The 16,501-nt window shown below is 40.4% G+C and overlaps 1 protein-coding gene across 15 annotated transcripts in view; it reads left to right on the forward strand.

Annotated features, from left to right (window-relative positions):
• Positions 1 to 16,501, forward strand: part of LOC142971806 (receptor-type tyrosine-protein phosphatase delta) — a 343,430-nt gene that overhangs the window by 170,794 nt on the left and 156,135 nt on the right. The gene's annotated exons all lie outside the window — the stretch shown is intronic.

The raw sequence follows: 16,501 nt of genomic DNA on the forward strand, positions 1-16,501 counted from the left end.
TTGCTATATCAAAATATAGTGGAGTAATGTCTACCTCTGTGTGTGTTGTTATGCGAGCTTCTCCTTGCTTTTTTTATATTGTTGCGATAGCACCGAAGCATAGCAGCCACCCTACGGTTCCCTTAGGTTAACACCGTTAGCTCTGTCAGCATGTTTGCCATAGTTTGTGCTGTTTGCTGATAACTATTCTTGTTCGGGTTTTTGTAAGAAAGTGAGAAAAAAAAAAATCGCCATGTAAACAAAGCCAGCTCTGTGGTGATAAATTCAAGTAAAAAGTGTCAAATATAAAACTAAAGTTACAGTAATACAAGATTATTTAGGGTATATACTGTATGTACAATTTACAGGGTAAAGTCAATCAGTGAGGAGTGTGTAGACCGGTTCAGGTGACATATACACAGTATCACCTATAAGGTATTACATTTTTTTGTCTAAGTTTGCCAACAAAAGTGAACAAGCAGTTTCTCTTGACTTGTGAAACACTAAGCCTGGTTGCGATGAAGGGGAATGTCTCTGTGCTCACACTGACCGTAAAAGAACAGCTTAGAGGGACAGGAGTAGTAGCAATACATTAATAAAGCCAGATAGCTGGAGTTTGGATTCAAGCCAGTGCATACTCATAGGATGCCTTTACAACCATTTACTTATCATCCATGTGAAACAGACAATCTGCAGTGCTGCACAAAAACAAAGAGGATGCTTTTCTTTTCATAAAACTGTGCAGTTTATTGATTTTCTTTTCTAACAATATGGCTAAAATGATGAGCAGCTGGTGGGACGTAAGTGAATACACTCAGGAAGTGGTAGTGTTTCTGTCCCCACAGAATGTACGATAGAATGACATCAAAATATTCCTGCCCACAGATAACTTCTCAAAAAGGGAAGGCAAGTTTGCCATTAGCTCCTTAATCTGCGGTGCCACGCCAACACACACATCTTTGGAGAACCAATTGGAAAAGATGTAAAATAGATCAAGAGCAATTTTACGTATTGAAATTGATATCTCTGCCATGACATTAGAACCACTGGGACACAAAAGTTCTGAAAACTTGATGTGGGTTTTTAAACGTTATTCTTGAGTCTTCCATTTGTGTCGCTGAGAAGCTGTTTCACGTGGGTTTGATGGCACAGATTCTCAGTCCTCTTGTGATCTTGCATGAGCACACGGTTATTCAAGCTTACGAACAGCGATTGGACTGAATGCCTACTAAACCTGCATTGCAGTCTGTGTCTGTAAACACGGTCAAATTCTGCTCTCAACACAATTCCCTGTATCTTTTATTTATTTAAATTTTCAACTCGGGTGTTGGGTTGGGTGTTACACGTGGATGTACATGACATGATCTGTCATTTCCGAGAGAGGGCATGGACACAATAGCAAATGCCCCCCCTCCAAATATGCTAATGAGTTATGCCGTGCCGTATTTCATGCAAATGCCTTTCATCGTATATTTTCAAATGTCATTCATATGACAGCTGTAGCACAAGCATCCATAATGTTTTGACTAGGGGGGAGAAATTGCAACACGGGTCTCGGTCATTGTGAATTCTGCCCACAGTCAGAAAAAGAGAAAGTCAGGACTGCTGAAAATGATTGTTTTGTTAAACGTTGTATGAAAATTGCATTTTGAGCTCTTGGATCTGGTGGGGATAATTCAGTGTTATTTGATATATTTCACCAATGACAGGTGGAAAATATATCTAAAGACATGCAGAGTTAGACTCTACGCAGTGCTATCAACACACAAATAATTATCTTTATGTGCGTTTTTCATTTGTAACATACACACACTTCTGTAACTTCAACAACTAAAGTAAGAAATAAAGTGTGGTATTTCCCTCCCAGTCTATGAGATTGCAGGCACCTTGGAATTTGCTAAGCCTGCTATGTCATTGTCTGCAATACTGTTCAGGACCATGTAGGAGGAGGAAAGTTTTAAATTTAAAATGTAATCAGCACAATCACCACAAGCAATCAGTTCCTCTTCATTTCACCTGATCGAGCCCCCCGCTAAAACGAGCCTGTTAAATAGAGCATCTTATCAGGCCTGGATTAAGTTTTGACTTTCATTAACATCTGTATTCGGAGTTTAGAATGTCAAAGTTCCGATTTTTTGGAAAATATAGTTTTTTTTAAAAAGTCAAAAGCACCAGGTGTCATTATCAAGCAGGACGTCTTTTTGAAATAAGGATAATTCCCAAACCACTGTGGCACAGGGTTTTGTTCTTTTGAGCATACTAAACAGCAGAACAACACGTTAACACTTGATCTGTTAAAGAAATGGTTTGACATTTTGTGAAATACACTAATGCAGTCTTGTTGTGAGTCCGAGGAGAAGATTGATACCAGCTTAGCACAAAGACTACAAACAGGAGGAGCCTGACCTACGTGCACTTCTAAATCTCCACCTTCCAACACAGCCAGGCCAGCTGTGTCCCCCTTTATGCTTTATGCTAAGCTAACAGGCTGCTTACTCAAACTGCATATGTACCATACAGACACTAGTGGTTTCAATCTTCAAATATTAAACTCTCAGCAAAAAAAAAAAAGCAAACGAGCATATTCCCCGAAATGTTAAACTATTCCATTTAAGTCCACGTAGACATTAAGCGAGAGCGAGAGCGAGAGCACATTAACATAACTGGGAACAAATGGCTTCAAGAGACCAACACACTGTGACACAAACTACACAGGTGCAGTTGCAGGTGCTAGTGCCACCTGCCCACTACAGAGAGAAGAATGAGTGATACAAAATCACACAGAACACCACATAGCATTTGAATAAGGGTTTTGCAGCGTCAGTAGCAAACGTGCCATGAAATTAATTCTCCGTTTAGGAGAAACTTAAAGTTGTAAGCAATTTGTAATTTGAGACCATAAACTCATTCACATTGTTTGTCCACGCCGCCTCAACGGGACGTGAACTTAATTGTCTATTTTCTATCGGCTGCAAGAGTTTTGCCATTTTTTGATAGCACTGTTTAATGAATAAATCAGAAACTGCAAAATATTGTTTTCCTATTTTTGCGGGTAATTATTTTGTGATAAATAGTGCTGATACAGCATGGCGAGGCAATCAAAAACTTTAAGAAAAGACTTGATTTGAGTGATTTGCAAGAATTGTAACGTGTCAAAGTACTGTATTTGCAGTTGTTCATTAGGAAATCCACTACATACGGCGCTGACTGGCCAACTATGAACACATTATGAATACCAGTGTCACGACAGCTGAGCTCATTTGGGGAAAGGCAAACCAAGCACACAGAGGCCACATCCAGTTATAATAAACTGTCGCCCTGTTCACAGAAGCGTGGAGAGGTGAGAACACCTCCGCGGTACATCCTCAGACACATCTGAGCCCATGGCCCTCGGATGTGGTTTCTTTTGTGGAGGAAATAGGTCAGCCGTGAATACCTGGCTCCTTCCATCTCAAACAAATCCTTTAACACACTTAATCAAGAGTGTAAATATGTGGAATGACTGAGCGTGACTTTAGAAATGTTAACTTGTTTTGTTGTTGAGGAGCTGTACAACTCATATGTCAATCGAGGGCATGTCTTTCTCACGGATGTCATTTTTTTTCACAGATCCTAAATTTTAGGAGACGCTTCATTAGGAGCTGCAAAGGCACAGCAATGCAAACTTGGCCCACATTTAGACACTGCCAACTTGGCCTTCATTTAGCCACTGAATCATTCAGATTGCACCGCTGTGATTGCTTAATTAAATGCCCGGCTGTGTAATGACTTTGCTTGAAAGGGAATTAAATGTCTAAATGCTGCAGAATCCGCGTTGAGCTGAAGAGAAATCAATGGGACATAGTGCTGGAACCCAAGGTGTTTTCCGACTTGTTTAGGGTGAACGCTTTGTATTGATGCCGTCCCTCAGTCAGTTTGTCAAAAGCTCGTTCCTCTTGGTCCAAAGCATTGATCGCCGGCGTACGAACAGTGTGCTTACTTTGTGCTTTCTGGAGAGGTCTAGGAAGGTAGTTTACAATGCCTTACAAGTCAGCATTGTGTGTGAAGCTGCATGCATATTTAAAGAGGCTGAACTCCTAACAACATCCTCTATTCTAGACAGTAAGATCAACAACTACACTACTACTTAATTAGCAATTGTTAGCGTGCTAACACGCCAAACTAAGATGGTGAACATTGTAACATCATCCCTGCTGAACATCAACATGTTAGCATTCTGGCGCTAGGCTCAAAGCCGTGCTGTGCCCGTGTTATTCCTTGCTGACCATTTAGTGTCAGCAAAGCATGGCTACATCTTTCTCAAAATAACTTTCAGAGTCCAGAATTATCAGTCTCCCAGCATATTTTCAGAGTGTTTTACCATGAAAGCCTAAAGGCAAACATTAGCAACCAACCCACATAGAAATAGTTCTTGAAAGGAGTGCAGCCAACTAATCTCACAAACATTTGATTGAACCCAAAGACCTTTTAGAAATCGCAAAAGCTGGGAAGGGCACACAACTCCTAAAATGACAACCGATTATCAAGCTGCCTCTGGCTCGAGACACTGTAATCCCCCAGATGTTGCAGTCTATGAAATATAGGAGTCTGAATTAGATCTCTCAAACAATGTCTGCTTGTCTGCATTCGTAAACCCACAGCATTTTAGTCACAAAATGAAGTTGACCCCGTCAGAAAGCTTAAGGACATGTAACAAAGCCCCCGGCAGTCTTATTACTTCATCTGCTTTCGTCTCATCTCCTCTGTGTATTAAGTTCCCACTCTAGTAAGAAGACCACTGGGGCTAATAAGGGTTTTATCTGCTTTTGATATTAGATATTAACACCTCATCAAAGTTAAGCCAGCGGTAGGCTCGCGTCCTCCCTCCAAATTTACATTAGCCTAACAATGACTCAAAAAGAAATCTTATCAAATTCAAATTAAGGACGAGCTGAATAGCCAGAAGGACACCGCTACCCATCACTCAAGGAACATGTAATTTGGTTCTGCGGCAAAGAATACAAGCCAGCTTTACAAATCACTGCAATCATAGCTTTCATGCAATAGCGGTGATACCTTGCATTCAAAACAGAGTCAAAACAGAGCGCATTTGTTGCATATGAATGATGAATGTTTAGCTGCTGGTTATTAAATTAGGTCTGAGTGACACAATCAGGATTTGCTGTTTTGAAAACTCTATAAATAGGGACTGTAGCCAGACTGTCTTTGTAAGCTTTTCCTGAGGGGAAACACATCTGTAGCATGTGTCGTTTTGTTGTTTTCATCACTCAACACAGGTTGTAACCCTGTGGTTAGTTGAAGCCGTCTATGAACTGGAATTAAATGCACATCCAAATTCAACATGAATCATTAATGTTTCAGAATCTGCTGTGATGTACAGCTTGTGTAGCTCCGAATGAACATGTAGATGTCGTTTTTTTAAAGTGTCTCCCTTATTTTAGAAGTCTTATTTTTCTGTATCTAGAGCGAGAGTGCAAAGGTTTCAGACTTCTTATCATCCCTTGTGGCATCCTTTGTCAGGTTGTATGAAAAAAAAGAAGAAATATTAACTGGAAAATATAGCTCGGAGAGATAGAAAATAAATTACTTCAGTGTGGCAGGGAAAAGAAGATTGTGATATTTATCAAGTCAAGATGGAAATGCCTGCTAAGTCTGTGCCCCTACCTTGGAAATTAAAGAGAAATCAAATTCCTTGGAGTACACAGCGATTGTGATGGTAACGGTGTGTGTTTATGTGTGTGCGCCTGTTTACCCGTTTTCTCAGTAATTTATTGTTAAATATTTTTGCTCAATACCAGCTGTTTCTGGTGTGATAGGTGCAAAAAGCTACACGTCTGCATACCACTGTAATGCTTTTGCATGGATGCAACTTTAAGTTGAAGTCTGTAGTGGAGTAAATGATTACAATAAGACTTGTAGAAGGCGGAAACACAGTCCACATTTAGCTTAGCTGGACTCTCCAGTCTTTTAACACTCAACAGATTTTCTGTGAAACAGCTTGACTGGCAAAATCTATAATTGTACAGATAAGTGAACATGTTAGCTAGATAAAGGTTAAACTATCAGGGATATGTTCCCCATCCATCTAAAGCCAATTTTACACATTCAGCTGAAGCAATGGTGGGTGGGGAAGGGGGGGGGGGGGGGGGGGGGGGGGGGGGACCTGGCAAGTCAATATTGATTGATCTGGAGCCTTAGCAATTACCTCCATGTGCAGAAGACCATGTTAAGGTCAGTATTATCTTAGCTCATTTTATGGGTCAGCGCTCTGGCTTTAACTGAAATAAATTAATGGGGTAAACACTTTAGTTCACCTTGATGAAATTTACAGCAAGTGTAAAAGCTTTGCATAGGTGGAAGGTACAGCGCCGGAGAGTGACCCTAAATATTTTTGCTGAACCTTCATGAACCTGGGTAGTAAAATGCAGTCTATTGAATCCCCTGTAATGAAAGTGTAAGAGCACAATAATATACTCTACTATAAATGTAATGGGCCTATTCAATTGTACGCATTTATTTAACATTTTTCTTTTTAAATGTTAAATGATGACAACTCGGGTTTTAAAAATGGAAAACAGGGATATTTAATCAAATCAAATAATAAAAAAAGAATAAGAAACTTTGATCAATACTGTGTGTTTCTGCTTCGAGCAGCCGCCAAATGCAATACACTGCTGTCATAGAACAAAGATGATGTGGGTGTGACCACAACTTTTAATAATCTTCTATGTAACTATGCAAAGGAGGCAAACAGCACCAAGCAGCCGACTGAAAAGAACAACTACAGCACACTAACCAATACTAATGGAGTCCTCAACTCCGCATGTTATTTCTTGACACCTGTATCTTTTTCACTTGAGGCAACAGGGGGAGAGTGTTATTAGTCAACCAAAACATTCCATCAGCTTTCGGTGCATCGGCATTCTTCTGTGGCCTTCGGCTGACTCGCAAACAGCTCCGTTATGTTCTTAAGCCCAAAATAAATTCAATTTCCAACACAGTGATCTCCTTAATGAAAAGTCAATGTCCCTCACTCATTGGCATGCTCCCAGGGGGACAGTAAGAAAGATGAATTTATCAGCAGGCCGGAGACTGTGCCCTAGGGGACGCCACCCCATATGATCAAACAGAATGCTACAGAGTGTGTCCAACCAGTCGTCCATTATTGCCCAGCTTGTGCTCTTAATGTGAGCCGACGGAGGAGGGTTGACGGTATTGATCGAATGAAAGTGCTATTTATATTCTCACAAATCCTCTCACCAGTGATTACAAAAGAACTCCACCATTGCGGCCAGCCTGTTCTCAATCTGTACAAGTGGACAGGGGGACAGCCTCACATGCATGCGGCAATATCTTACCATGCTTATTCCTGCAGAGGGTTCGGCATCCTCTATCGGGCTGCATGTAACAGTGTCAAAACATGCCCCTGCCACATCTCAAGTCTCACATTAATGCCTTTTTCCGAACTGAAATTTAAACATAAACACAATTTTACTGGACATTAATAAACATGTTTGCATTCGCCATGTAGCTCAGGGTTTGTCGTATAATTTCAGCAGAGTTTCTGCATTGTTGGGCTGCATCCAGTTCAGAGGTTTTTGATTATTAATAACATCATGTCTTGTCAACAGCTAACCCTGTGATAAGGGGGACATGAGGTTGTTGTCACGGCATATGGTTAACAGTACCATAGATAAGCTTTAATCCCCACTAGGCTCGATGTAATGCATAGCAAAAGTGATGGGAGCCGAGAACACATCACATGTGTAAACATTGACTACGGGGGGAGAAATAGAAGTGTGCCGATATTACACACGGCAGGGAGAACAATATGAAATAGGTTGCTACAACACAGATGCAATTCATGCTCATCGCATTCATTGTTCCATAAGTGCAGTTCTTGTGTAGTTTAACATGCATGAACATACTCTACCCCTGGCTGTGCACCCACGAATAAAACAGTGACATATAGAACTGTTGACCCTTCACCCAACATACTGTGCATTCTCCTAATAAAGAAGTTGCACATTGTGTGTTGGATGGAGGTCCACATAATGTGCATTCTCACAGACTTATTTTAAAAAAAATCATAAAATGTCTCAGAAAAAAAATTTGAATTTGAGTTTGTGGCCAAAATGTACACGGATATATCTGAGCTGATATAAACTTCATTTAGTTTTAATCGGTAAGAAATACATTTGTGTACTTTGCAGAGCTGATTGGCTGTGTTAAGTGCTAAATGGTATTTAAATGATCCAATTATAGTCGGAGCACATCGGTTTATATTAATTTGTGTGGTAATATGTTGCAGAACATTTGTGTGTATTGATATGATATACAAACATCAATATCAAGCTTTTCTCACGGAACTTTGGATAGTATGGTATGAGGCATGGAAGGCTGATCAGAAAGTGGTGGTTATTTTTGGGGCGGTATATATATGGATATATATATTATTTGAACATATATAGTCAAAAGACGTATTTCTGGAGAGGGAGATAGACTTGATCATGATACACTTTCTTCGTATTTGTTATATTTATTCTGCTTTTCAGCTATTTAATTGACATCTTTCACATGGATAAAATAAAAACAAAATAACTAATTCACTATGGTTACTATATATTGTATAGTATATATATTATTGAGGACATTGCGGACATTGCAAATCATTTGCAATGTCTTGTGTCAGTTATAACAGGTAGTTATTATAGGTATCCTGAATCTATACAATGAAAAAAAGAACTATAATTTGCATACCAACAAATACCAGTAGGTGTCGAGATTCAGTAACAGTATGCAGTTGGACAAGATCAAAAGTACTAATTCTCTGTGCTTATAAGATAAAGTGTGAAACTTTCAAAATAGACCCTACATTTTAATTTGTAGTTGAAACATATAATAAATATGCATTTGTATCTATCCACAAAAGAGTCCACAAAAGGTGCATGCTGGCCATATCAAACTTTTTGCTCTTAATATATCTGGCGCATGTCTGCTAACATCTGAACTCATAAACTTTATAAAACTTGAATAATATTACGTGGTAAGACCATCTTTTCATCCCTTGAGAAAATGCATACCATCCATGGAGAAAGGGGTCTAATTCATTGGATCCTTCACCGATAGAGCATCTCTGTTCATCTCAGTCTCCACTGTGTGAGCCTCCCTCTAATGTGGCTGTACTGCCCGTAAACAGACGTTGAGTGATTAGCGCTGCTCCGCCATTGACATCATTTGCATTTTAATAGACCATAATTACAACTCGGGGAAAATAAATTGCAGTTTGAAGAATGTTTGAATTACTCCAACTCTCCTTGCGAGATAGCAGTGAGCATATGCAGGAGCTGCCTGGATGGTTAATATCAGGTTCGGAAATGTACAGAGAAAACGGGATTGCAAACTGAAAGGAGCAGAAGAGGACAATGTGGGCTGCGTTAATGTCGTTCACAGTATCAATCAACGTTTTTTGATACTGAACATTTTCTATAATTTAGGTTTGAAAACCGCTACAAATTGGAACGATTAAAACTAAACCGATACAGAAAAAGAACCTGCCGACGCTTGCTTGAGGATACTTCACAGTACAAAGACGTGGCGATGGACACACGCTGACTATTTCCGCGATCACATCTGTGGCCTTTCAGCTACAGAACATGTCTCTTATCACGAGGCCACCCTGCGGCCCCTCCTGTAGATTCTTGCTTTGTCATTAATGCCTGTGATAATTGCAGTTTGGTCCATTTAATATCCCCCATTCTGTCTTATCGCCGCACCTCACCTGCTGAGATGTGACACCTTCCTAGGATTTGCCGGAGGATGTCTAACCCTGGCAGCTAAAGCCCATGTGACCCTGTAAGCAAGAGTGACAACATAATAATACTCCCTGCGCTTAATCTTTCATTGGTGGATTATCAGATTAGAGACCCCAGTTGTTTATGGGCTCGGTGACTATCAAAAAAGTTGATCTGTCAAGTTTATCTTACACTTGTCGTATCAAGGCAGTGTTGGACCGTACAGTTGGCTGTGGATAGAAGATAAGGCCGACATAGCTGAATGGAACCGCTGGAAAATGAGAAACACGGCTTTTCTTTTTACTCTCAACGATACACTTTATCTCGTTTAAGAAATGGACCCAACAAAAAGCATAACCACTCTTTTGGATTCACTTGATTTCTTTGACCTCTTTGGTGTGACAGAGCTGCCCTTTTTTTTTATTTGGAAAGGAGATATCAGAAATCATCCACTAGTTTAAGACTCAGGTTAGTGTTGAGGAATCACAAGTTTCAAAAGGGGACATAATCCATCCTCTTTCAAGCTGCCCCATTGTGGTATTTCAAAGACTGGAACCGATATAGGTTTCCTATCAATCTGTTGTTTTGACAAAGCAAAAGGATAGAGGGAGTCCGTTACTGAACCTTTGGATGCGGTTCACTAATTCCTGCTAACTGGTTTCTTACCATTATAAAGCAGTGGCTCTGAAGGTCACGGGTCTCTTCAAACGTGACTGTCAGAAGATATCTGTGAATAACCGGCAGAGATGAGATCACTATCTTTATAAATCTGCTCTTATCGGATTTGCAAGCCAAGGTGTAAACGTTTTGACATCGCCCCTGGTAGGACGGGAAGTTGAATTTCAAATTACTGGAGAGGCATCCTTTATATGAGCAGAATGATAAACAAGCATAACAAGCTTAATGATAGAACATTATTCGCACTGTTCCCAGAAAACCTATAAAAAGATATTTGTCTCTTGAAACACCGACCCCGTCTAGTTTACCGCGCTTTGTGAGTGTGATCACCATTCATATTTTTACAACCAGTGTGTTTATGATTACATTATTTACTAGAGTACAGCATTAAAATACTCTGTTACAAGTAAAACCTCTGCATTCAAAATCTTACTTTCAAAATGTAACTACAAAAGCATTAGCATCTAATTATTCAAAAGTGCTAAAAGTAAAAGTATACTCATGATGCAGAATGGCCAATTTCAAAGAATATATATTTACGGTAGGCCCATATCATTGGATTAGAATTATTGATGCATTTATGTGTCAATCACTTTAATGTTGCGAGAGGTGGAGCTGATTTACTGTTTTATAAACTTACTAATCAATAATATTATACAATAAATGTAGAGAGCTTAAAAATACAATATTTTCCTCTCAGATGGTGGTGTAGTGGACTAGAAGTACAGTACAGGACTTGAGTAGCCTGCATTTAACTCTAGAAAGTACAACATTTTCATCTGAGGGAGCATGCCACCATGGTCTCACAAAATACGGTGCAAAATAATGCATAATGTGCAATATACGCATATAGTATAAGCAATACATGAACAATTCATTTTGTTGCAAATGTTCGCATGATAACTCACCAAACTAAAATGAAAACAGTTGAATTTAGGGGACATTTTGTGGCTTAGTCCAGCAGAATCCTCAGTCTGCTAACCTGGCTAAGCCAGCTATATTCCACATTCACTGTATTTAGTGGATCACATTCATCACACAGTGGCTTAACTGTTTGGGGATGCATGTCATCACATTGTGATTCATCTAAAGCCCCTTTGAGTATTGGGCCACTGGATAGAGCCAAACAGCCTTAGTGTGAATTATATGTATAAGCACAAGCCTTATATTTTAGAATAGTAACAACCTCCTAAAGGGATAATAATAATTTCCTTTTACCCCATTCCCATCTTATTTATGGCACAGCACACTGGTTTGTCACTTCCAGACAGTGTGATTATTCACCTGGCGAGCATATTATTCCAGCAAATACCACAGCTATAAAAAAAATATATATATATTATATTTCATTCCAGGGGTTTTGATGAGAATGCGCTGAATCCCATTTTCCAAAATAGTGGGTACTCTGTGCGACAAGTATATGGCTTCCCTGATTACATTTTGCCTCGTAGCTGTGTTTAGCCAAATGTGCATGGCTTGCAAGTATAATGTACAATAGGCTGCTGCAAGTGTGTCACATTAAGAAGAAGAAAAAAAGAGATGGAGCGAAGGCAGATCATAGAAGTCCCCTTTCATCAGACTATTTACATGCAGATGAAATACGCCAAGATGAAGTTGTCGGTCACTGGAAATGTAACTAAGTTAGGGTCATGCATTTCTGGTAACAGCAGAGTAACTAGCAGGTTCTTGAAATACTGAAATGTCTTAAATTATATTATTTTAACTTGGCATTGAAAGATTGCAGTGTTTCAGATATGTCTTAGTGCAACCATAGGAAATCATTCCTTACTAAAACAAAGGCACCAGACCTAAACCTGAGGCACAACCAGGCAGTCTGGAGCACAGATGTCCACCACATGGAGTGGATGCAACTCATTTGTTGCACTTTGCCATCATTTATTTATTTCCTAGGTCTGGTATAGGGAAACATCTGCCACCTTTGCCTAAGTGCCTGCTTGCATGATCCATGGTCTATGTTTCAGAATAAAACACCCCCATATTGTTTGGCTCTCCAGTCCCGAGCTCAGGTGCAGTGTCCCGTTTGGCACTTGGAATGTCCTGCTGTTGCAACAGAGGCAGGCAAGACCCAAACACCTGGAGACCTCATGTGTGCCACCAGAGTTAGCGGTCGTTGCCAAGCTATCACATGGCTTTGCTTTGTTTTTCAGTGATGCCTCCTTTTGATTATTATCGGTGTGCTGAAATTAAAAGTCATCAGTCCTCAGAGTAGGTTTGCTAAGTTATAGATACAAACCTTCCCTCAAATATACATTTAAAGATACAGCCTTTGAGTTATATATCTATTAGACTGAAAGTTGTACCCAGAATAAACAGAATAAATAGACATCAATGCTTGTTAGCTGGTGTGTTCAGTGCCATATATGGTCTTAGATGATCCTGTGGCCTTTTCCTAATGGCAGTCAGCACACCCCCAAAGTAAATTCATTAAATGGGCCAAAGTGCCACACTTGTGGTACAAAATCTGACACTCGTGTCTGAAGTATTTGAAGTGTCATCGAAGATAAAGGATGTCGGAGAGGTTCTTCGTCTCAGAGCCCAGCCCCAAATAGTCATCTGTATTCTCGTTTCTGCAGCACTCACTAAATCAACACACTCGACACAAGCCCGAGGATGCCTCCGCACAATCATGCATGACAACATCAAAGCTTTTCTTTATTGCCTCTGCTCTTCATTTTTTCCCCTCCTCGGTCCCTCTTAACCGCTATCTGTAGCTAAAAGCAGTGGTAACCACGGCAAATATTATCTTTGGGGTTAGTGCAAACACTGAAATTCCCAGCTGTCTCTTGTCAATGGCGTCAGTCAGAGCCGATAGCCGTGTTCAAAGATGATTTTGGTCCTTGCAGAGGCGAGAATTTAATATGTGAATCTGCATGCGCAAGGATACCGGGGAACGGTTTGTAGCCTGATCTGTGAATCGGTGGCCTTAGAAAGGACCTCCCATCTTCACAAAGAATAGACTGTTCAGCATTCTTTAGGACCTCCCCTTAATTGCCTTTGTTCCCACCTCAACATATTGACAACCATAAATCTCTAAAATGTCAAATGAGCCAAATCCCCAGATTTTCATGAGCGGGATGTTTCAAAGATAAGCTGGATCTGTCATTGGGGAGCCACTCAGCACCCACAAACAGATTGAGCAGGCACCCAAGATGGATTTGTCGACACTTCATTCTGCATATCTCTATTTAATGATATTATATTTCATTTCCCGCGCAAAGAAAACACCATTACCCAAAGCAGTGAGTCGTAACGAGCCATTCTGCAACAGATTCCAGGCCTCCTTGGTGGTACAGTAATTGAATTACAATTGCATGTGACACAAAGTTTGAAAATGACTGTATTTGTTTCCATTTGTTCCTTCTGTGTTACACACTAAGCTCAGCTTTGCACACAGTCAAAAACATTGACGGGTAGAGCGCCTTAATGCTGTCAATATCACCAAAGATGTTCGAGGATCTGTAGCGGACGCCTCATTCTGGAGCTTCACTACAAACTAATTATAATGCCACATCCGTCTGTAGCATGCTACACAATTTCATCACCTCTTTAAACCAGCAGACAGGATGACCAACCAGTGGAGAGGTCACAAGCAATGGTCCTCGGGTAGCATTTAGGTTGATTTCCGACAATCACTGGACCTATATTGATAACTGCCCAAAAATCATTTCCCTGGTAACTGTGGTTAAGTGCTCTCAAAGCCATTGGGGGCTTTCAAAAGTGTGCCCAGTTGTTTTGACCACAGATTGAAAAGCAGTTATCATTTCAATGGGAGCGATATGCTAATAGGGGAAAGGACAAAGAGGTCAGCAGAAGTGGAGTAAGTGCTCCCTCAGGCAAAAACACTCGGCCATTCAAAAGGCCCCACAGAGAGACCAGAGGAAATTGATTTCAGCTTTATTCCTGTTCCGATGCATAACTCTGCTGACGGGTGACCTGTCCACTCAAATGAGGAAACCATTTGGAGGATATGGCCCCATGAGAACGGCCGATCACACTCTGTGAATATTGCGCCACAATAACATTATTTCACACATCAACACATCTAGAGGTCACTCACTGCTCCTGTTTGGTGAGTGATGATCTTTTTGTCGGGGCAGGCCCCTCCATCAATGGTGTACACTGGCAAAACTGAACAGTGACACTGTAAAAGGTTTCTGGGGCACTGTCATTGGCACAAATTACATAAAGACATAAAAGCTTTCGCTACCGGCTGCATGCATTTTGACAAAGGAGGGATTGACACATATTTTGTATTCCATTGATAATGGAGAGAGAGGAGAGAGTACTTTCAGTCCCCCCCCCCCCCCCCCCCCCATCACCGATCACCCATCATGATTCCCCGGAAAGAGGGGTGAACATAGGGAGATGGAACATACAGTACACCAGCTATTTGATAGTTGTAACACTAGCGGAGTTGACATGGTTTGAACGGATACGTAACCATTTGGTCAACTACTCAGTTATTCACAAGCAGAGAGGAAGCCATTGGCACTGCCTTGGATGTGATGGTGATGGCTTAATTAGAGGCGGATTGTCACACAATCTTTTCTCTGGTGCATTAGTGCGCCTTAAGTGAGTTAGGAGATTGTTTGAATTCCATGTGGTACAGAAACTATATTAGCATGGCCCACATACAATTTGTCACGCAATTCTTCTGTCAGCAGTGGAAGTGGTCGCAGTAAAAGAAGCAGCTGGGACTTTGTTCGTGGCTCGTACAATATGTCATTTCCAAAAACATACCTGATAACAATTAAGAGCATTCAATGAATAAAAGTCCACTGTATATTTTGAGTCGTAGTTTTAGTCGTCATCAGTTCAGAAACTAAAAGGTTGGTTCACCCACATTGCCGAAAAGCAAGTTTTCAGTTTTATTTATTTGGTAGAGAGTCGTTCCAATGCAAACTGTTAACATCAAGGTCGGTGCTTTATCCAGAGTGACAAGGACAGTTTTACTGGACAGAAGCATTTCTGTTGAACTTTGCAAAAATCTGAGCACAACCTTTCCGTCCACCACCATCATATCGAGAGCTACAGGCATGACATACTTTGTGTAGGCCAACCTAGAAGTTAGCACTGGTTTCCTCGACAGAAAGCCAATGGGATTTCTTTCATTGGATTTTGTATTATGGCAGAAAATATACTCTGTGGCAAACCCAAATGTATGAGTTTAATACAAGTTTTGTTCAGCAAGATAATCTTCGAGAATGAACACCACTAATATCATTTTTAAAACGTGAATGCAACAAGCAGAAGTAAAAAAGCTAATGCTATTAAAAAGCTATTAAACTACACCACGGTCACATTAGTGCGAGTATAAACACAATGAGGCTCATACATCCATGGGCTGTAAAAGACAAAACTGTTGGTGTGACGATTTTAAATGTCACCGACAACCTCTGCTGTCTTGTAGTCTTATTCAGCCGCTTGTTAGCAACCGCCTTTTTTCGAGACCCAAAAAAGATTTTGAATGTTTGTTATGTTGGAGAAGAAGAAAAAGAAGAGAAAAGTGGACATATCTCAATCTTGTGCGAACCACAGACCTTCGACCAGGCTTCTAACCAAAAATCCATACAAAGATTTTTACTACCATACGACCCATTGACATGCAAAATGCTAACTCGTTTCTGGGTGATAGGACTCATTCCTGCAGCAGGAATCTTTGTGTCTTAAGATCTCTTTCAGTTATCCCCATGGCTCAGTAGAGTTAAACATACATAGCTTTTAAGTGTGCACTTGTTGCCATAATTTGTATCCTTTTAAAGGACATCTGTAAATCGTTAATGTGGTGCACTGTGTGAGCTCTGTGCTTATAGCCACACACTGTGTGTATATAGATGACTTCCCGCTTTAACAATGGCGCAAATCTGGTTCATTTTAGAGCCGTTTTTCAGACCAAAAAAGAAAAAAAGGCCCATGTTTTTTCCCCCGTTTTTTGACCCACAACCACACTGTTTATACACTACACTACAGTATATGAAGCAGGACAGGAGCATTTGTACGGAAAAGAGGGTTGTACCAACCATTGCTAT

This window comes from Anarhichas minor, unplaced genomic scaffold (genome assembly GCF_050575085.1).
Source record: "Anarhichas minor isolate MPS153535 unplaced genomic scaffold, ASM5057508v1 ptg000049l, whole genome shotgun sequence".
Taxonomy (NCBI): domain Eukaryota; kingdom Metazoa; phylum Chordata; class Actinopteri; order Perciformes; family Anarhichadidae; genus Anarhichas; species Anarhichas minor.